Source organism: Aptenodytes forsteri, unplaced genomic scaffold, assembly GCF_000699145.1.
Source record: "Aptenodytes forsteri isolate BGI_AS27 unplaced genomic scaffold, ASM69914v1 Scaffold183, whole genome shotgun sequence".
Lineage (NCBI taxonomy): Eukaryota > Metazoa > Chordata > Aves > Sphenisciformes > Spheniscidae > Aptenodytes > Aptenodytes forsteri.
Window position 1 is genome coordinate 3,412,552 of NW_008795918.1, and position 18,450 is coordinate 3,431,001.

An 18,450-nucleotide genomic window follows, 5' to 3' on the forward strand; every position below is an offset into this window, starting at 1 on the left:
TCCCCCCCCCCCGGTGAGGAAATGATGTTTACTATATGCTCCTGATTGTAGTTCATAGTAAATTCATGAGAGTTTCAGTAACAAGACCAGACAGTGAATCAAAAACATTACTTGTGTTGGGTTTGGCTTTTGCTGCTGCCAGTGATGTGGCTTCTAATCCTTCAGAAAAGATGACTTCTGCTTCTTTTATCACCGAGATATCAGATAATTGTTTCTGTCCAGATCTCTCTTCATTTTCTATCTGCTTCCTTTCATTGAATGAAAATCTATATTAACCCTCGCTGCATGTTATATTAACTTTTATTTGATACTGGTTTTTGATTTTGTAGATGTTTGCAATTCTGTGGCATTGCTCTGATTTCTCAGCTTTTTACTTCAGCATTTGTTGAGGCTAGTGGATAATGGTAGTCTTGCAAGCACAGCTTCAGAGTCTATACAACATATAGTGAATTAGAGCTTGACCTAGAACAGTACCCTTTATCCTGAGGAAAGGACTTAAATACTGGTTTGCGGAGCTGAGAATACTGTATTCTGAATCCAAATTTGCTGGCTGACTCTTGTCTACCATTTTCTACATTCCTTCCAATCCGAATTTCAGCTTTAACGATATACATCTTAATTTGGGTACCCACTGCTCGCTGACCAACCCCCTTTTCTTCCTATACGTGGATAATTCCTGGATCATTTCCCATTAAAGTTTTGTTCCCTGATCCAAGCAGTGAAATTTTAAGTCCCAAGTTTTCTGTTCTGGAAGTCTGTGCATTCTCTCACTGCTGGCATAACCCCTTCACTGTACTGCACAGATCCTGCACCACTGCAATTTGTGGGGCATCCTTGCCATCAACATAAATAATCCCAGTTTCATTGTTTGCTAGGATAAGAGGCATTTGTTTTGTGGAGTACTGGTTGTATGATGCTTATAGTAGCATGGGTGCTTCTTGGTGAAAGAGTGTATTCCTTTGCAATACTGGGTAAGCTTTTAAGAGAGTTATTATTAATTCTTTAACAAATAAGAAGCTACAGGATTAAAAATCTTGAAAATATATGCCTGTCTTCTTCATGGGAATGAGTTTCATCCTGCCTAACTAGGCAAGAATTACCTCCTCAAGTCCCTCCCAACCTGGATTGTGCTGTGATTCTATTAAGGATGCAGAAGAATAAGCCTTCCACAAATAAAATTTAGGAAAGGCAACAGAGGCTGGTTTATGCAATATGTATGACTAGCCTAGCACTTCTGTCTCCAGGGTGGCCTTATTTGTGAATCTTCACGCATCCTCTTTTATGTAAACGGGCTGCACAACTGGCGTTTAGTATTGCATGGCTGATGTATTAAATAAGGAGACAGTACTTCAGCGTATCGTGTAATATTTTTTGTTATAGGGAGAAGATACAAGAAAATAAGGGGATAGGTCCTCAATCTAGAAAAATAGAATGGTAGAAGGCAGAAGGGAGGAAGAGGATATGAATGGATTCTACAAGACATAACTTTTAAAGTTTTTACAAAAATAAACATTTTCTCAGATTCTAAGATGCTCTTGGCCTTTCCTAAGCTTACTGAACACTAGGGAGCTGCTAAGCAGTTCAAGACGAAAAAAGTGCTCGTGCAGTGGTAAGAGGGCAAGGTTGGCCTTTCTGCATTTTTAGCTGAACACTGTCAGTTCAGAGCAGGATAGTTAGAGCCATTCTTCAGGCATACGTAGGGCTCTGCTCTGGCAGACCTGCGGAGAAAAGATGTCAAATCCTACCTTGGATCAATATACATAAGTTCCCACTGACTTCCTGAGAGCCCAGTGCTTTCTAAAACGCAGGCTCTAGCAAATTGGACATTGTTTTGAGATTTTGCTGTGCTGTTGACCTGCCAGCTGCTTCTCGTTTTGAGATTTATTTTCTCTCTCTTTTAATTCCATTTTGTTTACCTTCTTCAGGGCAGGAATTGTTTCTCTCTCTGTCCAGGCAGAGCACCTTGCTTGATCCCTGCTTTGGGGACCTTGCTCAGTATCTTGACACATGAATACCCCCGGGCAGATGCTTGGAGGGTACCTGGAGCTTCGCTGTTTTATCTCTGAAGTGTCAGAATGATTTCCGCCCACCAATCTAAATTGAGCGTAGCCTTCCATGAGGAAATCCAAATAAGAAGCTTCTCAAAGTTGATGCTTATGGATGTTTCCAGTCAATAATGATTTTGTTTGACAGGGATTATTTTGTAGTGCAGACTCTCTCTTCCCAAGCATCCAAAACATCCTGGGCATCCAGGTTTTGACTTCTACCTGTTAGAGAACATGGTTGGGGTTTTTATTTAAATTTTTTTTTTTTTTTTAAGTTTAAGACCAGCAGAAGATGAAACTAAGTTTGCTCCCACTGCCCAGGCTGCTGCCATCATACTTCTGTCACCGTAAGGGATGTCAAAGTAAGGGATGTTTTCCCTGTTTTTTCTGGCTGCAGGCTAAGTGAAGGCTTGTGTGCAATCCCACAGTTCTGTGGTGATTGTGCCACTTTCAGAATGTATGTGGGTTAGCAAATTTTGGAATAGCTTTGCAATCAGAACAGAAATCAAAACTTGAGGGTTGGATTCTTTCCTACATTTCTACCATTGTTACAACAAATGAAGCTTGAGACACACAAAGAGCAAAGTCTGTCATGACAGTTCTGTATAAACAAGTAAGTTTACCTTTGCAAACATGGAAAAATAAAGAGATTATGCTATAAAAAATTGCACTTCTGAAAGCTTGATGACTTTAACTAGTGCTGAAGAAGTCTAATCCACTTGTGTAGTATATGCGCACTTTGTTTTTTGAGTCTAAACAGTTTAGGATTTCACAAGTGAGGTTTCCATGTCAGTGGTTTGAGAGTGCAGGTATACTGTGGAAAGAATGTCAATGGAGAGCAGGAGTCATTTCTCAAACAAAACCTGACAGTTTCTTCGTGACTCCCATTGTTTTGTGGACATCATGCTGAGCAGCTCTAGATATGAATTCTGACCTGCAGTAAACTATGGCATATCCAAGCACTAGAAAACAGGTCATTCTCTCAAAGGTAAAAGGTAAAGTACCAGGTCCTTATCATGTATAAACTGGCATAGCTCCTTGGAAAATCAGTTAAGCTAACCTTGGTTTATGCCAGCATACATATTATCAGAATATGGCTAAGAAGTGTTCTTACAAATTTTATATAAAAATAATTTTCAAGGTGAATGGGAAGTTACTGTATATTATATATACTTAATCTACTTAGATCAGTCCATAAAGATTCTAGTTTTCTTCATTGAGAGTTCATCAGTAATCATGAATGTCACACAAGTAACACCTTTTAATTTGCTTTCAGGGTATGATACTATTGTATGCTGTGATTTTGGATATACAGGGCTCCTCTAAATCCAGGTTTTACAATATTATAAATCTGATTTTAAATTATGAATTTTATTGTGTTGATATAGGTGATGTTGGCGAGTGTAATATTTTGTCTTTATAGATTTGGATTTTTAATATATGAAGGAAAACAAAAACCTGACAATCATAGAATTATAGTAATAATTTCATAATTCCATAGTGTTTCATGTTGTTAGAGGCCTTAGAAAAGTACCAGCAAAAGAAGCAGAAAGAAAAACCTACAGGAAATGAAGGGGGAGATGAACTATAGAATATAATATATTAAATAAAAGAATACTATGCAAGGTCAAGGATTGTTACTATATTGCAATAGTGTTAGCCTGTAACTATTGTTATCAGTTTTTCTTGCTTGTCAGCAGAGTTCCTCAGTTTCACCTTTTGATTTTGAACATTTTGAATTAAATTCATTTTATTCAGACATCTCTCATTCCAACATATTTTTGTGACTTGCATGGAAACATTACTTTTGTATTGTATTGTTTTTTGCTCCGTTTTTACACGTTCAAGGGATGCCTGTAATTTTGAGGATCTTTTTCTTCCATGGTGGCGATCTGTCCATGGTATTAGTCTGTTTTCATGTGTGGTTTTTGTTCATTGCCATTCAGTGCGGGTACTGTGATGATTCACTGGTGGTAAATGTCTAATCTGTAGGTGTCTCTGGAATATTATAGTGTTGCAGGCTTCATAAATAAATGGATCAGATAGATGTTGCAACATCTTGTGGAGGTCTTCCACAAAATGATTATTAGCATGTGGTAAAAGTTGAAGTGTGTCTGTGTTACACAGAAATGAAGCATGATAAGAAGTGTTTTAATATAATTCCCACTACGCCAGTAAAACTTCCTAAAGATAACGTTAGAAGAGTGAAGTAGCAGCTATCAAAAGTATTTACGTATTAGACACTCAATGAAAATGGTTTTCCATTTAATCCTGGAAAAAATAGATACGATATATCAAATCTGATAAATGTATGGGTAATTTAGGGTGAAGGCATGTCCCTCTTCAAAAGGAACAAACACTTTGTTCTCCACAAATATATTTATGAACCTAAAAAATGATCTTTGTGTGGGAGAAATGACAGTTATATGAAAGATTCTCCTAAACGCTATTATTTTGGAGGCTCAACTCTAACAAATTGCTGTTATGAGCTCCTTTCTTCATCCATGCATCAGTGAGTTTTATTTATATAAAATATCTAGGAGTCTGTACCCATGTCCTACTGAATTTGGGCACTTGGCATGAGTTTTGTCCAAGTGCTGCATAAGGATTGTATAATTTAACATCATAAATACATTAGTAAACATGGATCCATGTCTTTTTGGTAGATGAGCTTCACTGGAGGAAGGCCCTCTACTTGCAAATACAAAACATCTTAATTTTTTATTTAGTTAAGCTTTTGAATTTGAGATTTAAAAAATAACTTCAACCCTGGTAATTTCCATTCATATACTTATATGTATGTGTATATGTATGTGTTTACACACACATTTTTTATAATTATATATAATATGTAAGCGTGTGTGTATGTGCCTACGCAACACAGGCATCCTTTCCATTTTACAACAGAAAAACTGAGAATCCAGAACTGAGACATAGTAGAATCGAGCTGCATGGCAGCTCCTGTTGCCTTGGTTACAGGCGGGCTGAGTCTTTTCTGGACTATTCACTCAGTGTATAGTATTTAAATAGAAAAACGTATCAATATTTTCATAACAGTTTTGCTCACACATTGTTATGGTGTATCAGAGCACACTGCAGCTAATAATTCATTTCCAATTCCCTGATGCTAAACTTACGAATTATTTACTATCCACAGCAGTAAAAGCTGCATAATTTAAGAGCAATGTTGAGTAAGGATGGCTTTTTGCTCGTTGCAGTAGATACCCATGCATAAAACAACTTTAAGGTCACGCTGATTCTTTTTTCGATGCTCAGGAAATACCTTTTAGAAGTGTGACTATAAATAGGAGAGAGTAAAGGATGCTGGAGTCAAGCATTCCCTCCTGAATGCACCTGATGCTGCGTAGTTCAGCAGCCAAGGTTAGGGGAAAGGAACAGCTCTGGCAGCCTCAGGGCACGGGGTGCTGCAGGAGAGAGGAGAAGTGGGGGCTAATACAGGGAAGTAGTGCACCCTGAAAGGAACTAGCAGAACATCTTATGAGGAAAGCTTCCTGGAGGGAAACTGGAATATGTGGTTTTTATGGAGTTTAAACACACCTGGGTTTTACTATCTGTGCCACATCCTATTTGAAACCTCTTGAAATCTGCAGCTTTGTGAAAGCAGCTTCAATCTTTTATTCTTTGGTTGGTTTGCTACTGTAGTTGTGACTTACTGATATCCTTGTATTAATGAAAGTTTGTATTTTTCAAAAATGCATTGTGTAACTTCACCTTATCATTTATTCTGCTAACCTGTTGTGAAAACAAATTTCATAGTATACTTGTTATTATCTTGGTATCTTACTGTGACCTGAGATACGTTCCTATGTGAAATTCATTCTGACTACAGAGAGCATCCATCCTTTGCAATCTAGCATGATTTCACTGGCTAGTGTGAGCATAAACAGCATTTACTGAACTGTAGAAATAGTGTTTTAGTCTAGATTTGACAGCCTAGTCAACATCTTGGTCTTAACTGTACAATGATGTAAAAAAAATAGTAACTGAGTTTAGCTCTTTGAAGGTAGGTTTTCAAGTAACTTGCCTTTGTAGTAGTACATACAGAGGCAAACAATATGGTGTGCGGTAAATGAGGTACTGTAATCCTCATTCTCAAATGTTTATCAGAAAATAACTAATGAAGGTGTTACCATACTAGTTAGTCCCAATATGAAATGAAGAAACAGAGATTCATTACTGCAGTATCTTGGAACAACAGTGAAAGCCCGAAGCTTTTTATGTCTTGCTTAAGTCCTTAGTATCACTTTAGTACTGCAGTAGTTTCCTTAAATGAAGTGACTACCAGTTGTTAGGCACAAGTGCTGGAAAAGAGATGCCTGATGGGATTCGAACCAATATGCTGTGAAAAGCCTAGCTTGTGGCCTCTGTCATTTGTATTACATTGTGATTTATGAGCTGTCTTATGATCTGTACTGCATGCTTGATTCCCAGGTATTCCTAACTTGCGGTTTTCAATATCCCAATGCTGCTGAAGAGTAGGAGGTTTCTGGTAATGCTTTTTTACACCATTTTCTGGTCTAGGACCTTCATCTCCTGTTGCAGGTAGTTTCCTCCAGTAGCACCAGCATTATTTTGACTGAATTCTGGTGAGGTTTGCGGCTTTGAAAGTATCTGCAGCTACCAGAAACTCCCATGTGGTTTTTCATGCTCCACCAGTGGATCATAGTCCCTTCAGACTAAACATCTTTATGAGCAAGTGCTCTGACTGTATTTGATTTTTGGAAAACACCTGATACACACTGTGAATGTCCAGAGGGACAGCATAGGCAATAGCAAAACTGCTTTCATTCTAGCATTTATGTAATCATATATTATGACCATTTACATTATATACCTATGTTTGTGTCATGTTTGAAACTAATAGATATACGTTCTAACCCAATAATGGATGATGCTGTAAGTCACCTAAAGAAAAAGAAAATATCAACTCTGTTGATATACTTGATGGAAATACTGATTTCCAATTCCAATCAGTGATGAATTAATGAATTGATAAGTGTTTTAATGCCTTCCTCTTTCTCCTGCCGTCCTTAAATAATTTTAGGAAACTAATGTTTCTATAAAGTCAGATTCATTACTGAGAAAGGACTAAGACAAAAAAAGACACTTGACATAAGAGGCAAATGACTGCTATACATAATGCTTCTCTCTCCTACCACCCATAGATGCCTTGATGCAGGATAAAATTAAATTAATGTTGATTTCTTCTTGCTGATTAGGTTTAGTTCTTCTCTTAGATTAGAGAGATCGAGTTCATTAGATTATGCATTTACCAAAAGTAGAAAGGAGTCCTTTTAAATCCCAGCTACAATATAGCAGGATTTTAACTACATTGAGAAGATCTGTGTGAATTCACAATAAATATTTTGAGGAGGTTATAAAAAATTATTTCCTTCTAAGTAGTAGTTTGTCTGAGGTAAAATCAGTTCATTTACTCCTTGAGAATACTGTGTCTGTATAATTTTCAGGTTTTTAAAAAGGGAAAAAAAGTATTACAGTAATTTCACTAATAAAAATTATTTAAGAGTGTTTCTGAAGGATAATCACACAGGTACAGTGAGCTGTGTAGTAAAAGTAGCTAAGATTTGTTTTCTTTTTTTTTTTTTTCCTCTCCCCCCTGGTTTAAACCAGTGTTTTTATCAAGTAATATTTAGCATGAGACTAACTAAATTCTGCGGGCTTCTGCTAACAAGTAGAAGTGGTAATTCAGTCTGTGGTACTACCTGTCAGTTTTGTGCTTTACTTAGAGCCAATTTCAATTAAATTATTAAGTGGTATGTGGCTAACATTTAGTAGTAAGCCAAAATAAAGATTCCAAAACATTATTTCCCCCAAAGAATGCTTACATGTAACTCCTCTGTGTTCTGAAATTTTTGGCTTAAAAAGGAAAACAAAGCCACCCCAAACCCCTAAGTAGACTTCTCTTAATTTTGCTTTCTTTTCAGTTCCTGAATAATCCTATTTTTTCCTATTTATTTCCTTCAATTTACGACTTCCAAAATCAAAAGTAAGCTCAGTTTGTGGGTAGTGGGTCAGAAGAGACAGTTCCTTCTGCAGCTCCTGCTTTCAGTGGCAGTGAGGTAGGTTGTGTTTCTGCCGAGAGAAACATCGTAAGGGTCCTTTCCCTTGGCAATGAGTTAGCGATAGAGTTAGGCTTTTAAGTCTGATATTTATTAAATCTAATTGCAGACCCCTAATTCTGTGCTGTGGAAGGATTGGGTCCTGCATAGCAGAGGGACTTCAGGCAGAGCAGGAGTAAGGCAGTCTTTCTGATGGTGACTTTATAGAATGTGTTTTCCTTCTCCCTGGAGCAGGTAGCCTGAGATAATGGCCTTATACCAGTCCTTCTGAGAAATGTGGAGAACAACATTATAATCCAAGGTTTTTTTCTTGCATTAATTGGAAAGGTGTTTTGTTTTTTTTCCTGTAGCTACAGATTTGGTACTTATGACCCTGAAGCTGTGTGAAAGTTTGTTTATTTTTCTCATTCACAGAAAGCCAGAACAGAATAGTTAGTTATTCTCAAGCGAGAAAAGAGAGAAGTGGAAGGAACTGGTGGCATTCAGACATGGTCTTTCAGAGGAAAAGACTGATACATGTTCAGCTTCACTCAGGAGTGCTAACTTGGAATTGCCAGTTTGATAAATGCTTTTAAAAGGAGAAAATGTACTTATATTCCTCTAGACTGGAAGCTCTTGCTCTCTCTCTTTGTGGATATATCTTTTGCCGCTTTCCCATGTCACTGAGGGAACACCAAGTATGAATTATCACTGGAGAGATTTTGGGAGGAGAAAAACCTCACGTCTAAGTGTTGTGGTTTTAATTCTGAAGGGAAGAAGATTGCTGGGAAATTGTTTTACCACTAATAAAAAACAGCAGTAAAAGTCATTGGAGCTGGCTGTATACATTTAACCACAACCTTTCTTTGCAATCGCAGTGTCAGCATGGAAGAAAGCAGTAAAGTTTTTATTTTCCCAGTGACGGTGATGAGATATGGTGAGGTGCATTATGTGTAGTTAAAAGTCATACTCTAGATTCTGTTTCTTCATATTACTCCAAAATTATGTTGAAAGAATATAAATTCGCTTTGTAAAGCTTTTTCATGAACATAAAATCTCAGGAATTCGGAGCTCAATGCATTAGTAATATTTCAAAGTATTGTATTTGTATTGAACCCTGGCTTGTACTGGACAGGTTTTTTTAACAATTGCATTTAGAGGTGCCAGTTTTGCTTTGCTTATTTATAGTATTAGTCGGCCAAGTTGGGTTGTGTTAGCAGGCTCTATTGGGAGAACCACAGAAATGTGCTTAAGTAACTCAGAATGATGGTAGTAGACGAAGGTGGCAGAGATGGGCTGTAATATGAAGAAAAGTTACAAACGTGCCATTTGGCACGTTTAGTTGCCACCCCGTGGGTTTGACTGTAAGCCTCCGTTATAGTTTAGGTATGGAACAGAAGAGTAGTTCTCTGAGAGCGGTGATCAGTTGTGAGGCAGCAGCACTGAGGTCCCTTGTGGGACTTTGGGTCCCTTTCTTAGAAAGGTGGCAGACAGGTGGCAGTGCATCTGGTTGGGTTTGATGGAGGGGGTGAAAAAAAAGAGCAGAAGGATGCTCTAGCCCTCCTCTGGGGAGCTGGCTGAAAGCTGGTGCCACTGCACTGAGAAAGCAGTGCTGAGAAGGGTTCTCCATCCAATGTCTGTGTTAACAGAAAACAGTCTGCCAAAAAGGGGAGCAGAAGAAAGGAAAGTGGAGACAGTCTGGGTGGGAGGCAGAGAGTGCTGATACTCCACATAGGGCTTGGTTTTTTGATGTATGTTTTACTAATGTTTTTCATTTCTGTTCTTCAAAAAATAAGGGTCTGCTCAGAATGAAAGATGCACTGCGTATGAATCAATGCAGTGCTTTACAAATATTCACTACAGCTTTAAAAAAATCAGTGTAGTTATTGTTGGGGAAAAACTTACAAATATTTTGACACGAAAAAAGAGAATGTCAGCCGCTTACTGTGGAGTTTGGCAGTCTTTCCAAATTAGGCAATTTGGACTAGTTTTCCATTATTTTTGGCCAACTTCGCTGGCACTGAACTGGTCTATCAGAAACGTCACAAATAATTTTATCAAAGTGAATTCTTTGGGAGAAATAAGATGGTACACTTTTCTTTGTATGGGAAAAGGTCATATATGTAAGAGACCTATGATAAAACAAATCTTCCTTTTACTTATTTCACTGCGGTGAGATGTGGTATCTTTGAGTGCTGGAAGGGTCGTGTGATTAGCCTCAAACTTACACATTCCCTTTATAGGGCATCAAAGGACTTTAGGAACATGCACTTGATCACTGCAATAACTTTTTGTAACTAGAGGCATGGAAAAATACAGTTCCTAAAAAGTGTATAAAAAGAGTTAAGACTGTTATCTTTAGGAAAAGAAGGAAATAAAGGGAATGCCAAAAGCATACCAAATTATGAGTGTGTTTAGTGACTGTAGTTGTATAATTTAAACTCATAAATGCAATGTGAGAATAAGAATTTGGGCAAAATACTGATGCGGTTGGGCTGGAACCAGCTCCTTGTCCAACAGAGGCTGGAACATCAGCCCCTTACTTTAGTTTAAGCTTTTCTCACAAGAAGGGTTGAAGAAAAGTTATTGGTTGATAAGAAACTGTTCTAAAAAGAGTGGGTTCCCCCTAATAAATAAATTGGGCTTTATCAAAAGCACCACAGTATTTGAGAGCAGTGCAGTTTAAGTATTTAATTTAAAGAGAACTTTGGCATTGTTGTAATCTTAGAGAGTCACTGCTGAAATAAACTTCAGTCTCTCTATTCAAATGCTTAGTTTCGAACTATTGTACTTCTACATCCTGCAAGGTGCAGATTAAAATCTTCCATGAGGCAAAAGAGAATGGTGAAAATAAGGGCAGGCAGCAAGATTTGTGCTTTTTTCAAAGTACGTCTTGACAATCAAAGCATGCACATTTTCTTCTGTTACTGTTTCTGGTTTGCAGACGTGGGACTAGATCAAATGAAATCTGCAAAGGTTTCTGAGGATAAAAATTTCAGGAAAACACAAAAAGTGGTAGCAAAAAGCTTAATGAAAAAGTTTTAACAAAGAGATCTTTTTATTTATGATGTGCAAGAGAGCTTCCCCCTCTTTCCTTTGGTTTTTAGGACATGACTTATCTTCTGACATGACTGCTTTTTACTGAATGTTGGCCATGTTTTCCTGGTTGGCATATTTGCTTCTCGTAGTTGATTTTGTCCCCCTGGAGAACATGTCACCCTGTTGTGTTTAATAACTAAAGTAAATTGCTTGTGCATATGGCTTTAAAACATCACACTTGGAGTCTACTGATTTTTTCTTTTTTTTTTTTTTGTTCCCTGACATGTTTCCTTTGTTAGACAATGAGTCACAAGCTGTCTCATCCTATTAATAGCTTGTTAATTTTTAATTTCAAAGTCTACTTTTGTAAATGTACTGTATTTAGTAAGTCATTAGGAATACTCTGCTTCTCTAAATAATTATGCATTTCAAGGTAGTTTTATCAGTTTAATTCATTGACTACATATAAATTGTACGGATTAGCGAACAGCTTGCTAATAAAATCCTCTGTTTATTGGAGGGTGACAGTTTTTCTCTTAAATAAAACATGGCTCTGGATAACTGTTCCTGGCAGCGTGGCTTGTGCATAGTGCTTTGTCATTCAGTCTTTCAAATCTTAGATCCTAGTGGTATGTATTAAAAATAAGTAATTGGTAACAAGATCAACAGTATGAACTCTGACAATGCTCTTCAGTCTTTTTTCATAAATATTTTGAAAGTAATTTTAAATAATCACATAGTTAATGGCAATACAGTACTAACGCCTATCAGGTACCAATTAGAGAAGCTGTCAGGGATGCTATGAAGGAGAAGCGAGGAGAGCTTTATATAGCAATTCTCAGTTGAATGTGTTGGGAGGGTTTAAACGCTTTTCTTAGCATATCATACTTTGAAAGGTGTTTCAGGGACGGTTAAGATGATGTTGACACATTCTGATAAGGGATCTTGAAGCAAATGGAGGAGGAAGAACCTCTAACCCAGGAAGTAATGAAAAATCTGCTTTAAAAGTAACAGTCGCTTCTGTGGTTTTCATATTTATTTAACAGAATAGCATTGAGACCAGAGATTCAGTCCTGGGACTCTCATTACTTAAGAAATTTCATTATGCACATTCAGATTGCCTCTGACCAGTTCCTGGCTCTTCACCACTCCATTTTGCTCGCCTTCCTGCTCCCTAGCATAGATCTTAAAACCTGCCTCATAAGAATTTAAATTATCTTAGAAAAACGTATCTATTAATTTTATGTGGGGTTGATGTTAGATGTAAAATAGATTTTGTATTTCCAGTATCTCACCTACTTCTGTTTTCTTTAACAAAAATAATGGCATATTATGAAATGCAGGGTGTCTACACCATTGTGTTGACTAATTTGAAACGGTAATGCTTTAAAAAAACAACCCACCAAAAAACTCCCCACAGAGCAACTGTTTAATGCCCATGAGATAGTTGATTGTGTGAAGCTGAATATTCCACTGTCGATCTATTAATAATAGAAGAGTTTAGTCATATCTGAACCATGATGATGGATTAATAATGGGATCATTATGAATTCTAGGTAAGGAGAAGTGGCCATCTTAGCTATGGCTTTTATGCCTGTTAGGAGGTTAGGCTTAGTGGTGCATAAGCCATCTTCAAATTGAAAAATTAAGTGAGTAAAATAATATCTGCTACATTAAATGTATTTCTGAGCTTGTTTCATTCTGTGATTAAGAAAAATGAGATCTCAATTTTGTTAGAGCTTTTTGTCATGAGAATGTTATTTTATTTGAAAGACCTAAGGCACGTTGCATTTTAGGCTTTACCCTAGTGCTGCATCAGCCTTTCAGTCTGGTCCTGATCCCAAGCACTCCAGCGTGGCAGAGAGGCTCCCGTTAATTTCAGCAGGAATGGAGCTAGCCTTTACCTGGTCAGCATATGTTTGCATGCGTGCTTGAGTTCATCCACTGAATGTTGGGGGGAAATATCCTCTGGCCGCAGTTGGAACTGCAGGGATGATGTTTCACTGGCCACACTGTCGCTGGGTAACGTTAAACTGCATTTTACTGTGTGCCCCACCAAATACAACTGGAAGACAAATTTGTGCCTTAACACAGAAAAGGTTCCTCAGTGTATATGTAGATTGTAAGACAGCTGTAAAAGCACGTGTTATGTTTGGATCTGTTTGGTTATTGCTCATTAAATGTAGACAGTATCCAGATATACTTTTTAGTATTAAGGAGTCACGTATTTTTCAGGAATTGTTTTTCTGGTCTCATACGCTTAAATCACTTTATTTCTGTTGCCTGGCCTTATGACACCTTTTGACACCCTCTGCAGCATTCTATAATCTCCAGGAATTTCAGTGCCTATTGTATCATGCATTCTTAATTAAATTGTGCCAGTAGCCTGTAGGTAGCAGAAGGTACTGTCCTGGTGGCTTAAAAGAATTTCCAGTAGTCTTGCCTGATTTAACAAAGAAAAGAAACACAAACAAACCAACAAAAAAACCCACCATACATTTCTTAGTGTGTTCAGAGGTGGATACTGGTTTAAATGTGGTGCGCATAACATACTCTGTGAGCCTTTGTAAGCTTTTCTGAGTGTGGTGTTAGAGCATGAAACCCAGGTGCCTCTCAGCCGCTGGGTCCAGGAGACTGCCTGCATTCTCTGTGCACACAAGAGAACAAGTGGGACTATTTGAAGAGTGAAATGACAGAATTACGGATTCTGGTTAGCTGTGAAAGGCCAGTGACATGACATATAATGGGAACAATTAAATTTTCTGACCCGCTAGAAAGTTCCCTGATGGATCTGTGGCAGTATTTTCTGATCTTTTAATTACCATGCCTCTCCCTCTGCAAAATGGTCTGCCCAACCGCTAAGTGTGCTGTTAACACTTTTTAACAGCCTATCGATTTGCTTTCCTGTAACCTGTGCTCCCTGTACATCTGCTGGTCAGAGCTGAACTCCAGTAGATCAGCACCAGCTTCCCCTCGCATTGATGTCCCGCGCTCTGCAAGTGATGAGGACGGTTCCAGCCTGAGTACATCTCATCTTGACATACAACAGGCACGTGCAGCCTCTGGCTGCCGCCGGATGTAGTTCAGGACCTGAGAGGTTAGCTACGTCACTGGAATTCATAGCGAGGAAAGCACATTTTAACACTTAATCTTTTGTGGTCATGCAATACTTCAGTTTTCAAATTGCTGATTGTTACTTGTGCCAAACCTTTGTCTTTGTTATAAAATAAGTATTTGCCAGTTTGCTTTGAAGGCATATTATCCTAGGGTTTTTCCCTTGCATCAGAAGGATTGGTTTGCGTACCTTAACACTTAAATGCCACAGGCGTGCTCTGGCACTCTAAGTGTACCTTTGCTAGGTCTTTTATTACCATTTGCTTCAGGAACTGTAGCTCTAAGGTAAGTATTAAGGAAGATGCACAATTACAGTGATGATCCAAATTTACACTGCCGATCCACTGCAGTACAGATTGGTTTTGCTAACCCAGCGCTTTTGGTGCTAATTTTCTAGAAAATGCCAGGAAGCAAAGTAATAAGTTTCAGAAAGTTATTTTCATGGAAAGCGGTTGGCATGAGTGTATGTTATGTGTATATCTGCTCAGAGTTGATCATGACTTCTGGTCAGCTGCAGCAGGGACTACTTTTACCTCTGTGTTAGGTTGGATGCAATTATAAAGCAATTTTTTCTTTACTGATAAGAAGAAATATTAGAAAATAAGTGTGTTTGAGAATAGCATGTTTTATAATTGAAGGTCTATTTTTGTTCTAAACAAGATATAGCATCTGATGGGATGTCAGCAACGCTGGTATATGTGTTCCTCTGTGACCAAGGAGAAACGGATTTGAAGTAATTATGTTTGTATTGGTGACTTTAAAAATAGTCTGCTTTGTTTCCTACAGTCAGTACTAGTGGAAACCTCTGAATTTCCAGTGAATCTCTTCTGCTGATCACAAGCTGGTGACTCAGTGTTATGACACTTGGATTCCAAACTTTTGCCATGTCCGGTAGGGATATTAATCTGAAGTTAACTAATACGGTCTACGTTACATTAGTACTGGAGGCTTGCTGAGCCGTTTTCAGCAGTCTCTGCTTTCCCAACTGCAGTTGGCATCACTGATTTGTATTGGAGTCTTGCAGGGTGTTACAAAAGGCTTCCAGTGCAGCTTTTTGAATGAATGAATGATCTGATTCCTCGGTGTCTATAAAGCTACAGCACTTCAGCAGCAGACCTGTGTTGACACCGGACATGGTTATGACGGCAAGAATAGCTAATTGCTGCTTCTGATGGTGTTTGTGACTTTCTGAAATGTTCAGCTTCTGGGTTCTAGCAGCATTCTTTTAAAAAGGGTTTTTTCTATTGTATCACTGCTTTGTCTAATAACTGGTATTCTTTTGCAGTTCCAGCATCCTTCCTGAGTTTTTGATGTTGGTAGCTGTAAGATTTGTTTGTATTTTAATCTGAGGTTTGTGTATACATTACAGGGTGGTGTAGGATTGTTAGTGAAGTACGACAACATCCTCCGCTTGATTGGGCTGCTACTGCTGTTTAGGAAACACACTTAAACTTGCTGCTCTGGAACCTGATGGAAGGGTGGTTGCCTAAACCTGACGTTTTTTATTATTAAGGTACTGTAATTACATCATAGGGAGAAAACAATTTAGTGGTAATAATTAGTAATTTTACTGTAATCATATGGTCACATCATTTATTAGACAAACAATTAAAAAAAAAGAAATCAAAGCAGTCTCAAACTACATAGAAAACTGCCAGCTAACCAGCAGTGTTGATAGGAGACTTCATTCATATGTCTTAAAATAATGACGTTGTAGTTTTGACAAACTATGAAGTCCAATCAGTATGCAGGTATTTGTTTCTAGTGATTTCTCTTTAATTCTGCTTAGTAATAACCTACAACAGAGGTTGGCTGTGAGAATTTGGCACGAGTGGAGGCCTGACACAGAGGCAGTGGCATTATCTAACCAGAAAGCTGCATTGCATCTTACTTTTTGGGAAGGTCACCCTGTGAAGTTAACTTCCGAATGTGGGAAAACGCAGGGACATTTCCATTAACAGGAAGAAAACCCAACCAACCAGGATAGGGTTCCCCCCGCACTTTTCTTTCTTTTTTTTCTTTTATGTCATTGGGTTTTGATCAAGTTGTATATAACTATTTTCAGTCAGGTTTTTTTCTAGGTTAAACCAAGGCATTTCGTACTATTCTTTGGATATTAAGAGGTAGGAGATTTGCACAGGCAATACTGAACGATAATAAAAATAATTTTTTAATTAATCATTCTTAGATGAATCTGACTTTACCTTCTCTGGGGCCAGGTTCTGCCCAAGATCTGCAAAATGGTATCCAGAAAGGAAGTTCCTTCTTCCTCTTTTGTCACCATGCTGTAGCTGTTGTCATCACTACCCAAATTGTCAGCTAAAGTCAAAGTCGATGTCCCTGGTGGAGTTCCTGATTTTCACAAGTATATCTAGCTGTATCTTTTCCTGTTCATTTTTATGATGTGAGAAGGTACGAAATACTGGAATACTTTTCAGAGGAGTAGAGCAGTATAACTATTACTTTGTTACGCTGTTCTCAGTTACCGATGGAAACACACAGGAAAACTGGGAGGGGAGCGCCCCATTGAGCATTAAGAAAGCTTTCCCTGTATATACCAAAGTGGTGAATGCTTCTCTTACATGATATGTCTAGATGGAGCTTTAGATATCTTTCACCTTTTGGAAGTGGATGCCATTTTCCACCATACCATACTTTACCTTGAATTTATGGTTGGTTGCCTTTCCTGCTGTCATGGCTGTCCCTGCAAGCTAGGGCCCAGAGGGTAGGGATGGGAGGAATTCTTGTGCTTGGTGCAAGATTAATAACCGTATTGTTAAAACTTGGTATTCAGAGGGTGCACAGAGACAGAGAGATGGCTGCTCTAGGCCAAACCGGATTTTTAAGGCTGAACTGTGTTGGAGAAGATAAGTTGTTGGTGGATCATGCTGCGACACGCTCCTTTCGAGGCACTCAGAAGAGCTTAAGGGTGGTAGGAGGGTTAGGAAAGAATCTCGTCCTGCCATTGTAGAGAAATCAGATATTGAGAGACAACATATTCTGGATGAGAACAGAAAAAAGAACAACAGATGGGCCTAATATTGTACCAGATGAAAAATCCTAAACTTGGCAATTTAAAAAAAAAAAAACAAACAAACCCACCCATCTCCCCTCGCCCCCCTTCCCAAAACCCTGGATGGTCAGGGGAGGGGATGTTTGTTTGAAGCCCAAAATGCACCTGTGAATAGTAAAGGCACCAAAATAATGAAAGAAGTCAATGTTGTGGGTTTTTTCCTGGTTCTGTGTATTTTTACAGCTGTGGTAAAAGACTGATTGTTTCTGAAACATCTGAAAAAAATCTGTGTCTCTGATCACTGTGACTATAATGTGCCATAGGAAAACCAGACATAAATCTTGAGTGTTTACTAGGATGAAGCTCTAGGGGGGGGGAAGAAAACTGTGCTTTTCCCATAATATTTTGAGCTTACAGAAAGTCATATCAGTTTTACTCTGAATTAGTAGTTGTATGTCTATGTATGTATGTCTATGAAAACCTCAAATTCTAAATTGTCAGATATTCCAGTGAAAATCCCTGTCATGTTATCGCACCTTTTGTACTGAACCCCAGAAAAAAGGTGAAAATGGTAATAGGTGATACATATATTTTTGTTTTGATAAACTGTTATTTAAAACTGCATACTTATCCATAAAAGGCTGAATGTTAGCTCTGCTGTAAGGTAGTGGTTTGCTTTTTTTTTTTTTAATTAGGAATACATCTGACATGGATTAAATTACTTTTTGTTGTTTTATATTGACAAATAGAGAAAAATCAAACCAGAATTATTTTTATAATACAGATTTCAGGGTAATTTAAGATGATACTAGAATGCAGTGTGCTACGATTTCTGGGGTTTTTTGTTTCCTTTTGCCACACAGCATTAGCAACTGCTAACTCATTATGCATGCTTTGATTTAAATACACCAAGGTTGTTTTAAAAGCATGAGTGCACAAAACAAAACGTCTTAAAAAAAAAAAAAATAAAAATTCCTCAACATAAATAAGTGAAGGAAATTTAGGCCTCCAGATGAGATTGTCTTAACTTCTGTTTATATATTTGGTGGTATGTGTGCTAAGATTTCTTGGCTGGGTTTTTAAAAACTTCTTGGCTGTATTTATAAACACTGATTTCAATCTTCTTCCGTTTCCTGGTGCTGTAGCACCTACGCCCTGG

General features: G+C 38.0%; 1 protein-coding gene across 1 annotated transcript in view; it reads left to right on the forward strand.

Moving 5' to 3' along the window:
* Positions 1-18,450, forward strand: part of HECW2 (HECT, C2 and WW domain containing E3 ubiquitin protein ligase 2) — a 166,016-nt gene that overhangs the window by 14,317 nt on the left and 133,249 nt on the right. The gene's annotated exons all lie outside the window — the stretch shown is intronic.